At 37.3% G+C, this 15,399-nt stretch overlaps 1 long non-coding RNA gene across 3 annotated transcripts in view; it reads right to left on the reverse strand.

Annotated features, from left to right (window-relative positions):
• The window catches only part of LOC140509819 (uncharacterized), a 132,947-nt gene that overhangs the window by 15,084 nt on the left and 102,464 nt on the right, over positions 1–15,399 (reverse strand). The window contains exon 4 of one of the 3 annotated variants that reach the window (XR_011968935.1): positions 4,395–5,547. The exons of 1 other annotated variant lie outside the window; for it this stretch is intronic. This is a non-coding gene — a long non-coding RNA (uncharacterized lncRNA). Of the gene's footprint in view, positions 1–3,462; positions 5,548–15,399 lie in introns of those variants that run through there. One more of the 3 variants, XR_011968934.1, reaches the window with a different exon arrangement.

Raw genomic sequence — 15,399 nt, forward strand, 5'->3', positions numbered from 1 at the left:
TATTTTAGATCATAGCATTCAGGTAGTCCCATAACTTTAAAATTGTCTCCCCGGATCTATTTTCCAGGTCAGTTGTTCTTGCAATGAGATATTCACATTGCCTTATATTTTTCATTCGTTTGGTTTTGTTTCATAATTTCTTGATTTCTTATAAAGTCATTAGCTTCCATCTGCTCCATTCTAGTTTTTAAAAAACCATTTTCTTCAGTGAGCTTTTGAACCTCCCTTTCCATTTGGCTAGTTCTGCCTTTTAAAGTATTTTTCTCCTCATTGGCTTTTTGTGCCTCTTTTGCCATTTGAGTTAGTCTATTTTTAAAGGTTTTCTTTTCTTCAGCATTTTTTGGGTCTCCTTTAGCAAGCTGTTGACTCACTTTTCATGATTTTCTTGTATTGCTCTCATTTCTCTTCTCAATTTTTCCTCCACCTCTCTTACTTGATTTTCAAAATCCTTTTTGAGCTCTTCCATGGCCTGAGACCATCGCATATTTATTTTGGAGATTTTGGTTGCAAAAGTCTTGACTTTTATGTCTTTCCCTGGTGGTAAGCATTATTCTTTCTCATCCAAAAGGATGGGAGAAGATGCCTGTTCACCAAGGAAGTAATCTTCTATAGTCTTATTTTTTTCCCTTTTTTAGGCATGTTTCCAGCCAGTTAATTGACTTTTGAGTCCTTTGTCAAGCAAAGGGTATACTCTAGGGACCTGTAAGTTCTTAGTTCCTCCAAGGTGGCTTAATCAAGGGAAAGGAATTTACTCCTCTCCTGGCCTACACTCTGATCTGGGAGCAACCACAAGCTTTTCTGCCCAGGATCCTCTCCAAAACCTCCACCAGCTCCACCATGCCAATGCTCTTCCTCACCCTAGGACTGCCATTCAGGACTGACCCAGATCAGCAGCTCAATTTCCCCAGAGTCTTTAGGCCAAGGACTCCTGAAATGTACGCTGTTGCCTCAGCTACCCCCACTGCCAGAACCAGACAGTGTTCCCTTCTCACCCAAGTGAAAGTATTTTCTCACTGACCTTTGAAGCTGTCTTTGGCATCTGTGGGTTGAGAAATCTGGCAACTGCTGCTGCTACCCATGATTCCATGCCCTGAAGCCTGCTCCAGTCTTGTCTGTGCAGTGCCACCCACACTACATTGTGCCCCGTTCCAAGTCTTGTGTGACAGACCTTTCCTGTTGGCCTTCCAGGCTGTCTCCAGCTGGAAATCTCTTTCACTCTGTCTTTTTGCAACTTCTGCTGCTTTAGAATTTGTTTAGAGTCATTTTACAGGTATTTTATGAGCTATGGGGGGAGAGCTTCTGCAGATCCATCCTTCTGCTCTACCATCTTGGCTCTGTCTCAATAATATCCCTTCTTAAGAGGACTTCAAATGGTCAAATGGATGGTAGGTATTTTACCTCAAGCCAGATGACACCACATTTTCCAAATTCCTTTGTAAAAGAGACTTCATGAAGTGGAGTTCCAGTTGATAGTCAACTTGTCTTGGTGATCAGTGAGGGAATTAGAATGTATGTGGCATAGTAGGTAAAAAGTGGACCTCAAAGCTAAGAATTGATGGATTCCGGTACTGCCTCTGATATATATTGGATGTGTGACCCTTGGCAAATCAGGCAATATATCTCAATACTCTGGACAAATTGCTAAGACCCCAAATTACAGAGAAAGTGCCTACCTGCACTGGCGAGGATATTTCCTCTTCTAGAAGCTTCTATCAATAAAATTACTGGTACAATACCTATTCCTCGTAAGGTAGTATATTCTATATTATCAGAAGTAATCAAAAAGAGGGTAAATACAATCTCTCAAGAATTTTAGAGAGGGTATACCTGAATGTGCTGTGAGGTTATACTAGATATCTCTAAGATCTCTTCCAACTCTAAACTTCTATAGTTCTCTGGTAGTACAGTGATGTCAACAATCCCTGTCTGTACCTCTCAAAGTATGGTCAAATAAACAATATTTTACTTGTCTTTGATTTTACCTATAACTTTTGTTCTCTCCTATATCCCCTGTACAAGAATAATAGTTACTCCTGCCAGGAGCATATAACAGAGTCATACAAACTTGGAGTTAGAAACAATTCCAAGGTTTTCTCAGATGACCTACTTAGTTTAGGAACATGTACTATTACCTCTGGTAGAAGGATGTACAGCCTTATCTTGAACATTTCCAATAACAGAAAGCTTATCATCAAATAAGGCAACCCAGGACTTCGTGGTGCTTTTATCAAAACATCCATGTCTCTTCAACTTTCTCTCCCCCACGTCCTAAATTCAGCTATAGATACAGTGCCTACTGCCTATTCATCTGCTTTGATACATCATTGATCAATGTAACAGGAGTGTAGTATCATGAAACACTAAAAGTTTTCTCATTGTTTTCCATCTCATTCTAAACAACCAGACTATTTATTTACCACTAATTGTGTGGCCTTTTGAGTTAGTCATTTGTAGTCCAGTGGTTTCCAGTCTTTAAGTCTTGGTTCTTCTACAATCCCCTCTCTTTGTTGTATAAATAACCTAAATTTTGTAGTGGAATAATTTGTTGCTGTTGCTCAGTTGTTTCAGTCATGTCCAACACTTTGTGAATCCATTTGGAAATTTCTTGGCAAAGATACTGGAGTGGTTTCCCATTTCTTTCTGCCACTCATTATATAGATGAGGAAACTAAGGCAAACAGGATTATGTAATTTGCCCAGAGTCACACAGCTAGTGGGTGTCTGAGGCCAGATTTGAACTCAGAAAGATGAGTTATCCTGACTCCTGGCTTGGCACTCTATCCACTCTGCCACCTAGTGGCCCTGTAATGGAATAAATGATCTACTATATCTTATACCATTGATTTGGGGTTGATTTCTTCATCTGTCATGCAATTTCATTATATTTCCCACCATTCTAACCACCAATGATAAATATGCCATGCATAATAAAAGTGCCAAACTGCAAAAGCCAATTGGATTATACTGAGCTAAACCATTCCAGGCTCCCCTACTTACCTAATCTCATGACAACTGCACTCAATGCAGCAGATGCTCTAAATTATGTTCTCTATTCATCTTGTTTTCCTTTAGGCTCCATATCTACACAGAGCTAGAGAAGAAGCTTAATACAAAGCAGGAGTGAATCTAATTCAGTAATAGAGCCACTATACTTTTCTCTAGGAACTCTCCTCAAAAAGGAAAAAGAAAAATCTTACAAACTTGTATTAAGTACATACTACATTCAACAGGGGCAGCTAGGTAGGAAAGCAGACAGAGTGCCAGACTTGAAAACAGTAAGACTCATCTTCCTGAATTCAAATCTGGCCTCTGACACTTACTAGCAGTGTGATCCTGGGCAAGTCTTTTAAAGCTGTTGGTCTCAGTTTCTTCGTCTATAAAGCAAGCTATAGAAAACAAATTACAAAACAGTCCCACATCTTTACCAAGAATACCCCCAATGGGATCACAAAGGGTCAGACATTATTCAAACAACTGAATACTAACAACTATTATGTATTCAATACACTATACTGGGTACATAAGAAGATGCAAGACATGGAATTGCCCTGAGGCTTTCAATGGACTGGGAAACATGAGACAAATTATAAAATATATTGAATAAGAAAAAAGAGTACAAGGGGCTATGAAACAAAATGCTATGGGAGATCACTTTCAGCTTAGCTATCAGAAAAGATTTTGTGGAACAGGTAGAATTTGAGTTTGGCATTGGATTATTACTGGTAATAATGACCAATTATATCAGTGTGGTGTTGAAGTTTACAAAGTGCCTTTCTCACAACAACCAATCAAGGCAGGTAGTGAAAGCATTAATTTCCCATTTTACAGGTGAGAAAATCAATGCTCAGAGAGGTTGTTACTTACCCGTGGTTCAGCTAGTACATTTTGAAGGCAGAGTATGAACCAAGTTCCCTTGATTATGTCCCTCATGTTTTACTATTTGTTTTCAGTGATCAATTGAAGAGAACAGGGAATGAAATCATAGCATGGGTTGTTTTCTGTCACTAAGTTGCTCTCTGGCCCACCATTCGGCTTGGTTTTATAATCCCAGCCTTTGTTTGGCATCATGTCTCAGTGTTATTATTGTACAAACACAATAAATTTGAACTCAAATAAACAGAAATGCTGACTGTCCATGGGGTCATGAGCCACTTCTATTTAAGTAAAACAAAATTTCTGTTTAACTAAAACAATTAAACAGACCACAATCAATCGCTCAATCAAAAAAAAATGTTTCAAGTACCGATTATGTTCCAAATATTGTGGTAGGGCTGAGATATAGACAATGGGAAAATAGTCTCTTTTCTTGAAGAACTTTCAGTCGAGCCAAGGAACACATACACACACACAAACACACACACACACAGAGCAAAAGAATGAACAAAAAGGACATACAATTAATTAGGAGCAGGACTATTCCAATTTACCGATGCCTCACTTGCATAGTTGAACTTAGTTGGCATGCTCTCAGATTGCAAGCTGTACTTGAGATTGCTTTTCAGTTCAAAATGGACCTTACCATTCTGGAAATACACAAGATCATTAAGTTGGTAAGTCAGCAAAAGAGAAAAACATGACTATTGCCTTCTCGCATCTTGTAAACATAACTGGACCTACCACCACCATTTTTGTTACAACAATAAATAGGAAGCTGTGGCACTAATAAGGCAGAAAATATCCTGAATCTGGAGTCATATGACCTCAGTTCAAATCCAAGATCTTCCACTTACTAAACTTTTAGGTAAGCCACTTAAACTCTCTGAGCCTCAGTTTCCTCATTTCTGAAAACAAGAGAAGTAGATAATGTAAAAAGGCTCTTCCAACTTTACATCTGTGATTTTTATAAGGAGTAAAATGTCCTGTCTAGACACATTTAAAGGTGTATTTGCAGTCTAGTAGTACAAGAACATAATTTTCAAATGCCATGAGGCAAGTCTCAGTGAGAAACTCTGTCCAATAATGTAGGTAGGCACCTGCTCTACAACTTATTTTCTTAGAGAGTTTCCTGGAACTGAGAAGTTCAATATCACCCACCAAGGTCATGCAGTCAGCATATGTCAGTGGCCGGACTTGAAACCAGGTCTTCCTGGTTACAAGACCAGTTTTCCATTCACTGTACTACATAGTTTTTTTAGCATATGTACATTCATATGTATAAATGAATATATATACATTATATATGTTCATACATATACACACTAAGGGAGGCATTCTGAAGATAATTCATGTCATTGAATATAATAGTCTGAACAACAGACTAATAGCTGATATTCCTTATATTCTTGGGTTTTTTTGTATCAGTAGCTTGGCCAAAATCTTTTGAGTGACTATGAATATCTTGCAAGAGGTTCTGCCTTTTTCTGAGTCTTTTTGCAATCGGTCCAATGTAATCTACAACAGTTACATCAGAATTTCATCAGCCATCAGAAATCCTTCTTCCATTTACGTCTCTTCTATAGCAGCATGGTGAACACTTTGTCAATTATATACCACCTTGTAGTATGCAATTGATGGTGGTGGGACGGAGGTCAAGATAGAGGTAGAAGGCCTGTAACAGATATTTGGAAAGCAAGAGATAATTATCTCCTAGGCACCCTTTTTATGTATATCCCTGAATACTAAGGAAATGTCACTAGTGGAACTGCTGCCACTTGTCTATTAGTCTATCTTCCTCATGTCAAGTGAACAGCCTATTTATCTACAGTCACTAGGTGCTATAACTAGATAATGCTTTAACTCCTTGGTTTTATTTATGCTCTACAATCCCTATCCTAAGTTGCTATAATATGCATGGTTATTTTCAAACATAACCTAAACAATTGATAAATAGCAATATAAATTGAGGACTAAATGAAATTTGAGAGGCAGAGTTGAAACTAGGGTGGGGAACTTGGAGGGATGCTTATAGGGGAAAATAACACCAGTTGATATCCTTCAGAAAGTAGAACTAACAGACCTCTACCTCTAGGAATCTACTAGATGATCCACTTCCTTCCCCAACCCCAGGCTCAAGGTAGATTAGCTCCTCCCTGGCCTGGCCCAATCCTGCCTTCCCTCCCAAGTACACTGATCTCCAAGAGAAAACATAACATTCTGCCTCCCCCTATCTCACCCATCATATGTTGGCATTCCAGACGACCTACCCCCTTGAATTCTTATCAAGAAATTTGAGAATACACCCAAGAACAAAATTTCTATTGGGTGCTTTACTCAGGAGTCATCAAGTCCAACACCCTTATTTTCACAGTTAAGGAAATGAAGCTCAATTGAGTAATTTGCCCAAAGTCACAGAGATGGTAAGTAAAAGTATTTAGATTTTAATCTGGGCCTTTTGGTTCCTGTTCTGTTCTTTTCTACTACAACATGCTATTTTGGTCTATTTATTAAACTATTCAAATGCTGTTGTATGGAAGTTGTGAATTGATCCAATCATTCTGGAGAGCAGCTTGGAACTATGCCCAAAGGGCTATAAAACTGTGTATACCCTTTGACCCAGCAATACAACTGCTAGGTCTATATCCCAAAGAGACAAGTAATAATGATAATAAGGACCTGTATGTACAAAAATATTTACAGCATCTTTTTTATGGTGGTAAAGAATTGGAAATTGAGAGGATGTCCATCAACTGGGGAATGACTAAACAAGTTGTGATATGTGATTGTGACAGAATATTGCTGTGTGATAGGAAATGATGAGTAGGATGCTTTGAGAAATCCTTGAAAGACTTATATGAACTGATACAAAGTGAAATGAACAGAACCCAGAAAACAACAGCATATATTACACAACGATCAACTGGGAAAGACTTAGCTATTTTTAGCAATACAATGATTCGATTCAATTCTGAAGAACTCATGATGAAAAATGCTATCTACCTCCAGAGAAAGAATGAATGGAGTCTGAATGCAGATGGAAGCATCCTTTTATTAAAACATTTTTAGCTGTCTTGGTTTTTTTTGCTGCTGTTGCTGGGGAATTTTGGGGGGGAGGGGTCTGTTTTCTTTTGCAATATAGCTGAAGAGGAAGTGTGTTTTGCATGACTTCACATGTATAGTCTTCACATTCCACTAGTTCAAATTGTTAATTTCGTAGGAATGGGGAAGAGACGAAAGGAAGGGAGAGAATTTAGAACTCAGTTTAAAATCAATGAATGTTAAAATTTGTCTTTGTGTATAATTGGAAAAAATAGAACAAATTTCATCATTTGACTGAAATATAGTTAATTCAGTCAATATAGTTAATTAGTTAATTCAGCTATCATTTATAGTCAAGTAGGGAAATGGGATCTCATCAATGTTAACAATCCTTCCAATGAGGCAAAGGAAATGGCATCTATGCCTTCCTTTACTATATTATTCTTGCCCAGGCATTCCCATCAGTTCATCACAGTGAACTCACTCAGTGTTCTAGGGGACTTTTTTGCTTTCTCTTCACATCATGAGAATCCCAATAAAGAGTTTTGAATATTCATCCACTATTCTTCACTCTTGTCAGGTGACCAGCTAATCTTTTTTTTCACAAATATGTTTATTTGGTGATATCCCTTACACCACTATTTCTTTTTGCATTTATGTTTAGTTTTCAACATTCATGTTGTAAGATTTGAGTTCTAAATTCCCCCTCTCCTTGCAGTCCTTCCCCTTCCAAGGTGGCATGCAATCTGATATAGGCAATACATATACGATCACATTGAACATATTTCAACATTAGTTATGTTGTGAAAGAAGAATCAGAACAAAAGAGAAAGACCATGAGAAAGAAAAAAAAAAAACAAAAATATACTTCGATCTGCATTCAGACTCCATAGTTCTTTCTCCGGATATGGGTAGCAATTTCCTTCATGAGCCTTTTGGAATTGTCTTAGATCACTGAATTGCTCAAACAAGCTAAGTCTAACAAAGTCAATCATTGTACAATGTTGCTGTTACTGTGTACAGTGTTCTCCTGGTTCTGCTTACTTCACTCAGCATCAGTTCATGCAAGTCTTTCCAGGTTTTTCTGAAGTTCACCAACTCACCATTTCTTATGGAACAACAGTATTCATTATATTCATATACCTACACTACTATTTCTCATTAATAATGAATTGCAGTCTACTCACACTCACCATGCAGTATTTCATTCAGCTCTGTGTTAATCCTTTCCTGTTTTCCTTAGAGTTCTGTGACTCAGAACCAGACAATATACTAATAACATATTGATAAGAAAAATATGGGACTTTGCATTGGGAAAGTTTGGAGTTACTAAAAGAACTAACATGGACCTTCAATTCTCCTGTCAGCTCTGGATTCAATTTCTTCCCATTTACAATGCTTAAGAGAGAAATAGATAGAGTCTGGATTTAGGATTACTTTGGTATAGGGAACTCCCAGTGAGGAAATTCACTCCACCAATGTAGATCAGTACACCTTCTATACAACTTAGAGAGATCCAGCTCTTGGAGAGTTACCTAGAACTTTGAGAAGTTACTTGCCAGGATCATACAGTTAGCATATACCAGTGGCAAGACTCCAATCTAGGTCTTTCTGACTGGCAGCCAGTTGCGTTCACCATTCCACACTGCTTCTTAGTAGTCCATATCTTTGCATATTATAGTTTGATCAATGGAGTAACAATAGATATTCCTCACCTACTTAGTGTTTACCTCCTGAGTAGTTAGACCAAAACCATAGGAAATTCTCCTTTGATTACTAGATCATCTATTCCATAATGTGGTGAATTTGATAATTGCCTACTACTGTGTTGTATGCTTCATTAGGCTATTAATGACCAAAAGGGCAGACAAGACTATCCACATTCTTGTACATTTTAAGAACTCTTGTATAATTTTAGTATACTCAAGGGAGACACTTTGCTGAAGGAAAAGGCCTTTTAGAGGTTTTGCTCTACTGACTCAAATGCTTTTTTTTTTTTTTATATTCAAGAAACAAAAAGCAAAATAGTATCTTATCCTTTCTACATTTTCAGTCAGGTAGGTGACATAATAGATGGAATCTTCTATGGAATGTTAGTGAAAATAGGTTTTTCCACATATTTGAAATTGTATAATAAATTCCCTCTCCAAAATGTCTGTACTTATAAATAATGTTAATCTCTGTGAATGAAAGGGTTACATTTTAGTGCCACTTCTTTTCAGATATTTTCCCCCACCCTCTTTATAAAGCCAAAGATTTATAGCACTAAATTTTAAATTCAAATATTTTCTTCTGCAACAAAAACAATTTTGTTCTCTAATCAACCTTCCCCCTTCCAAACAGCTTTACTGTACTGCTGTAGAAAATACTACCATTCTTCGAGCCTCTCAGACTCACAGCCTTGGTATCATCCTCAATTCCTAACAGGCAATAAGTTGCTTGGTCTTAGCATCTGCCCCACAGGGTTATTGAGAAAATCAGCCAATCAATCAAAAACCATTTATTAAGTGCCTTCTATGTGCCAGGCACAATACTAAGTTCTGGGTGTATAAAAAGAAGCAAAAGACAGTATAGACTCTATCCAATGAGGGAAATTATATGCAAATATATATTTTATATATATATATATATATATATATATATATATATATATATATATATATATATATATATAGCAAGCTCTATATAGGATAAGAAATTAAAAGAAGGAAAGCACTAAAGTTATGAGGGGTTGAGGAAGGCTTTCTGTAGAAGGTGAGATTTTATTTGGGACTTAAAGGAAGCCAGGGAGGTTAGTATCAAGATCAAATGAAATAACACTTAAATAACTCTTAAAATGTTGTATAAAAGCTAGATATTATGATTAATCTTTCTATTTCTACCTTCACTTCATCTGTCCCATCTGACACCTCTGTTGTTATAGTCACTGTCATAGTTTAGTCTAGGGTTGGGAAACCTGCAGCCCGGAGGCCACATGGAGACTTCTAGGTCCTTTAGAGTGACCTTTTGACTGGGTCCAAACTTACAGAACAAATCCTTTTATTAAAGGGATTTGTTCTGCAAAGTTTGAATTCAGTCAAAGCACCATACTTGAGGACCTAGAAGGCCACATATAGCCTCAAGGCCAAAGACTCCCCACCCCTCATTTAGTCTTTTCCCTTATAACCCATACTCCATACAATTACCAAAGAGGCATTTACAGTCACTTGGAAATGTGGATCTGACCATATCACTCTACTCAATAAACTCCACTGGCTCCTTGTCATCTCTAGAATAAACTATAATATCTCTCTTTAGCTTTTAAATCCCTTCACCATCTGTCCTTTCAGTCTTATTGGCATTACTTCCCTCCTTCCCTATGTGATCCAGCCAAACTGGCCTTCTCTTTATTCTTCAGATGACACTTCATATCCTATCTCCATGCTTTTGCCTTAGCCTTCCCTCCTGCCTGTAATCTGCCTCTAATCCTACAATCCCCCTTTTTACTTCAAAGAATCCTTCTCTTCCTTCAAAAGGCAGCTCAAGCACCACATGAAGCCTTTCCCAACTGCTAGTAGGATCTCTGCCCATCTATATTGCATTTGTTTGTATTCTCTTTATATAGGGTATCCCAAAATATCTTAATGTACTTTTAAGCTAATAAAGCCTAAAATAGAAAAAAAAATTCTTTGGAACACCCTACATCTTCTTCTAAATGTGTGGCTATTTCTTTATGTCTATAACTATGTGTTCATTGTTTGTCCTTCTTTCTCAAAGGGAATCAATAACATCAGAAAGGTGATGTCTTGATTTGCAAGTGAATTGGATTTAAATGAGGCAGGGCTATAGGTAGATATACAACTATAGGTATCTATATAGATAGCCATATCTATAGAAAGTAATATCTGGATAGATAGGTATATACATGTATATGTGTGTGTGTGTGTGTGTGTGTGTATTTGTCTCTCCTTCATTTGACTATAAGGTCCTATAGAGTATAGAGATTTTTTTTTCCTTCTTTGCAGTGCTATCCCCAGTGCCTAGTAGAGCACTTGGCAACTAGAACTGATAAACAGTTCTTGATATATTTTTATTTGAATAAATACATGTAAAAGATCAATACTTTAGCTATTCCTGAGACAAAGATGACTTAGGCTTGGAGAATATAAGTACTAAACTGAATTTTGGCTGGATGACTATAGACACATTATTTGATGAAGGAAAGTCAGGCAGTATAAAATGCTATATTTTTCTGTGAGTAATCAAACCTGTCTTATTAGTTTCTCTCCACTGCTAGGTCTGATTCCCCAAAATATGGTTTAGTAGAAAGAGTACTGGACTTGAATCTCTCAGGGAAAGAAATCAGAAAATGAGTGTTGGAAAAATGGTGCCAATGTCAAATGGTCATCTAATTCTGCTACTAACTAGCCAGCTAATCTTGGACAAGTCACTCTCTAAGCCATATTTCTTCATCTATAAAATTGAAATAATCATCTCTTCCTTGCTTGTCTCACAGAAATGTTAAAAAGATGAAATGAGATATTGGATATGAAAGTGCTTTGGAATAACACATAGTATATAAACACCAATTAAAGCAGTAGCATCACCATTACATGTTACCATTATTTTTCTACCAGTTTCTCTCCCATGTCCCTTATATCATTCCATTTAAGGCCATGTTACTATTTTAGTATGTCAAACTATTTTCCTTTTTTCACCAAAATACTATGGTTCATTTAAGAAAAGGTAGCAAATGTTAAAATGGGAACATAAATTCCTAATTAGCACTATTGAACTTTGACATCTTTAGAAATTTCGCAACATTTACCAACATTGGTCTAATGTCTGCACATGGACAACATGGTATGCTACAAAACAGGTCAACCCCACCACCTTTTGCTAGCCTCGATCATTCCTAGATGTTCCAATCCATCACTTTCCTTCCATACAACTTTGAGCGAGCAATATATTGTGTATATTTTATCCTCAAATGTCCATGGATGTGGTCAGTGTAGGGGGAAATGAGATTTTACCAAGGTCAAATAAGAATTGTAAGAAGCTGTTTTGACATTATGTTGATATCTGTCAGCATACTATTTGCAAATAAAAGTTAATCACCAAAATTGCCATGGCAATTCAAAACAACGTAACGATTTGTTGAGGAATTAATAATTTGGAAATGGAGGCAATGAACTAATGGAGAAAAAAACCCCACATATTTGAATTAACCCTTTTGGGGCCTATAGGGAATGATCAGGTATGTATTCATTATTATATATGGTGGTCTCCATAAAGTGGAACTTAGCAAAACAAAAGGAAAAATAAATATCTGAACCAAACTGTGATCAAAGACTCAGTTATAAACTGTGTCAACCTGATTCCAAACATCTGACAGAATACTGCATTCTGTCATTCTTGGCTATGTACTAATTAGCTATGGGATATTATGGGCCCATGTTTTCTCCCCTAAAAAATGAGATGGAGTGATAAACTAATGATTTCCAAAGTCTTTTCCTACTATAACATGCAGGTCTATTATCTAGTAAATATCTCCTGACTGGTCTTCTTGCCTTGAGTCTTTTCATCCTGGATTCCAGCTGTCAGATTAATCTTCCTAAATGATTTTTTTTTCAAAATAGCTTGCCAACTTGTACAAAATAAAATCTTAACCTTTTTAGCCTGACATTGAAAACTCTACAATCTAGCTCCAACTTACTTTTCCAAACATATCACTTATCTATTCAAACTGTCCAGACAAGCCACAAATGGGTCCATTTATTGTTTCCCAAACACACACTTCTCTATCTCCATGCCTCTGATTATACTATATCCCTGCCTGGAATAATAATAGCTGACATTTAAATAGTGCTTTAAGATTTACAAAGCACTTGACAAATGTTTGATTCTCACAACAGATATTTACTATAGGTATTAGCTTCATTTTACAAGTAAAAGAAAGTGGTGTGTACAAAGTCTAAATGTCTTGCCCAAGGTCAGGCAGCTGTTAAGTGTTAAAGGCAGGATTCAAATTCAGTTCTTTCCTAACCTCTTTGCCAGCATGTTTCTGCCAGTTTCTTGTCAATTTATCTGAATCCCATGCATGATTTAAGGCCCAATTCAAGTCCCATTTAAGTGAAGCTTACCTGGACCATTCAAGGTAATTTAGTTTAGATTGCTATCTTGATCCTCTGAAAGTCTTGAACACATGCTATCTACATCACTCACCACTTTTCCCATGCTGCCTTGTTATCTTGGTATGTATGTAGGTACTGCTTACCCAATTCAATTATAAACTCTTTCATGTCAAGGACCTTGTTTTATATCTTTACAATTCTCAATGTGCTTAGGGCTCTGACTTGTATATACTAGACGCTCACTTAATGTTCAATTAATTGACTGATGACTGATAACAGAAGAATCACTCAGCCTAATGCCCTCCTTTTGACTCTTTTGAAGGAATTCTCTCAAATGCCCTCCCAGAGTTCACAGATCTACCTGGAGAGCAAAATGCTCTCTACATAAAGGGTAGCATTATGAAATCACAGAATTAGAGCTGGAAGGGACCTCAGAAGCATCAGATTCAATCCTCTCATTTTACAGATAAGGAAATTTATATCCAAAGAAATTCAGTGACTTGATTAAGGTCACACAGGTTAGTAACATCAGAGAAAGGATTTGAACTCTAGTCCTCTGACACCAAAACCAGCGTTTTTTCTACCGTGTCATGCTACTAAAAGCATTTTTGTTTCTCTTTTCCCCAATTTCAGGCTGTCATTTATGGGTTGACCACGTACCTAGTCAACTTTATCAATTATGAGTATTTACTGAGCATCTACTATGGGTCAGGTAGAGTATATTATAATGGCATTTCAATGTCTGGCCTTATTATACCCAGAGACATTTATATAATGATTTTTCCCAAGGATACTGCTTTGGAAGATTCTAAAAGCCCTGTGAAATAGCTATTACTAGTATTACTATTTCCATTTTAAAAAAGAAGAAATTGAGGCTTACAGAGGATCTGTGACTTAGCCATAAGTGCACAACAAGGAATCATCACATGACAACTTAAATTCACAAAACTAATTAAGTGTCGGAGGCAAGTTTCATACCCTAGCCTCCTTTCCTAGATAACCATTACCCACTTCCCTATATCAAAATCTCTCTGCTTTTCTAAATAAGAGGTAAAGATATGTCTACCTTCAAGATCTTTAGGGCTCAAGAACAACTTCAAGCTAACCATACCAACTGAGTCCCCCTAATTCCAGCTCTGAGGATTCTTTATTCTTTCCTAGTTAGACAGAGATGAAGACTCCATTTCTCGTGATAAAAATTCAGCCTGAAGATTCTTGTTGAAATAGAGTTACTTTTTGCACTTGAAGACTGTCTTTTCATCCATTTCTAATGCATTGCCATTTAATTCAGGAGACAGGATACGTATGGACATCCAGATGGCCTTTGTGGGACTCTTCATTACTTCATTTGCCTCTATCTGATCTCTCAACACTCTTTCCCTTTCCATAATATACAACTTTAATCTTTTCATTCTCTCTCTAAGCGAAATTGACCCTCTTGGTTCCTGCCTCCACCTCTTTCCCCGATGTTTCTAATCAGTTGCACTGCCCTTCTCTGGCCCTTTACCCTTTCATTTATATCCTGGTTGAGATAAGGAGCCCGAACTTGACTGCAGTATTCAAAGTGAGGATGTGCCATTGATTTATACAATGACAAGATAATATTTCCCCTTCTTATTCTCTGTCCCCTTCACACAGCTTCGTGTCTTATCGGCTGCTCTGACTGCCACTGGGCGAGGAGGAAATGTCTTCATTGAGTTGCCCATAATGACATCTACTGTAGATGTCTCTCTTTTCTTCTATCCCTTTCTTTTTCAGAGACACGGAGTTAATTCAGAGCCAGTCAGTGTGGGCATGGAGTCTACATCATTCTCTTGAGTAAGCATTACCTTCCCCTGTCATACAATGCAGATAATTGCCTATCACATGATTGCCTCATATGCAACTCTGTTCCCTGCAGCATTTGGACCCCCAGTTAAAGGGTAACTGCCAGAAACTAGAGATGGCCCACTCACTCTACCTCTTCTTGTATTTCCAAGATAATCAGATATGTTCCAAGATGAACTAGCCTCGATTCGCTTAGTGCAGGGAGCAGCAAGGACTAATAAATAAGAAAACTTGTGATTCTCTCTCAAGGATGGAATTGACGCCACTGAGGACAGATCAAGTGGATAGTAGCATTTCATCCTCCATGAATATTTGTGTCCTTAAGTTTGCAACTACATGCCACAGTGGATCGAGCACTGGACTTGGAGTCAGAAAGACCTGACATCAAATCTAGCATCAGACACTCACTAGCTTTGTGCCTCTGTGCAAATCACTTACCCTCTGTTTGCCTCAGTTTCCTCATCTATAAAAATATGAATCATAATAGCACCTGCATCTCAGGGATGTTGTGAGCACAAAAGAAGATATTTATACAGCACTTTGCA

The sequence above is a fragment of the Notamacropus eugenii genome, chromosome 1, assembly GCF_028372415.1.
Source record: "Notamacropus eugenii isolate mMacEug1 chromosome 1, mMacEug1.pri_v2, whole genome shotgun sequence".
Taxonomy (NCBI): domain Eukaryota; kingdom Metazoa; phylum Chordata; class Mammalia; order Diprotodontia; family Macropodidae; genus Notamacropus; species Notamacropus eugenii.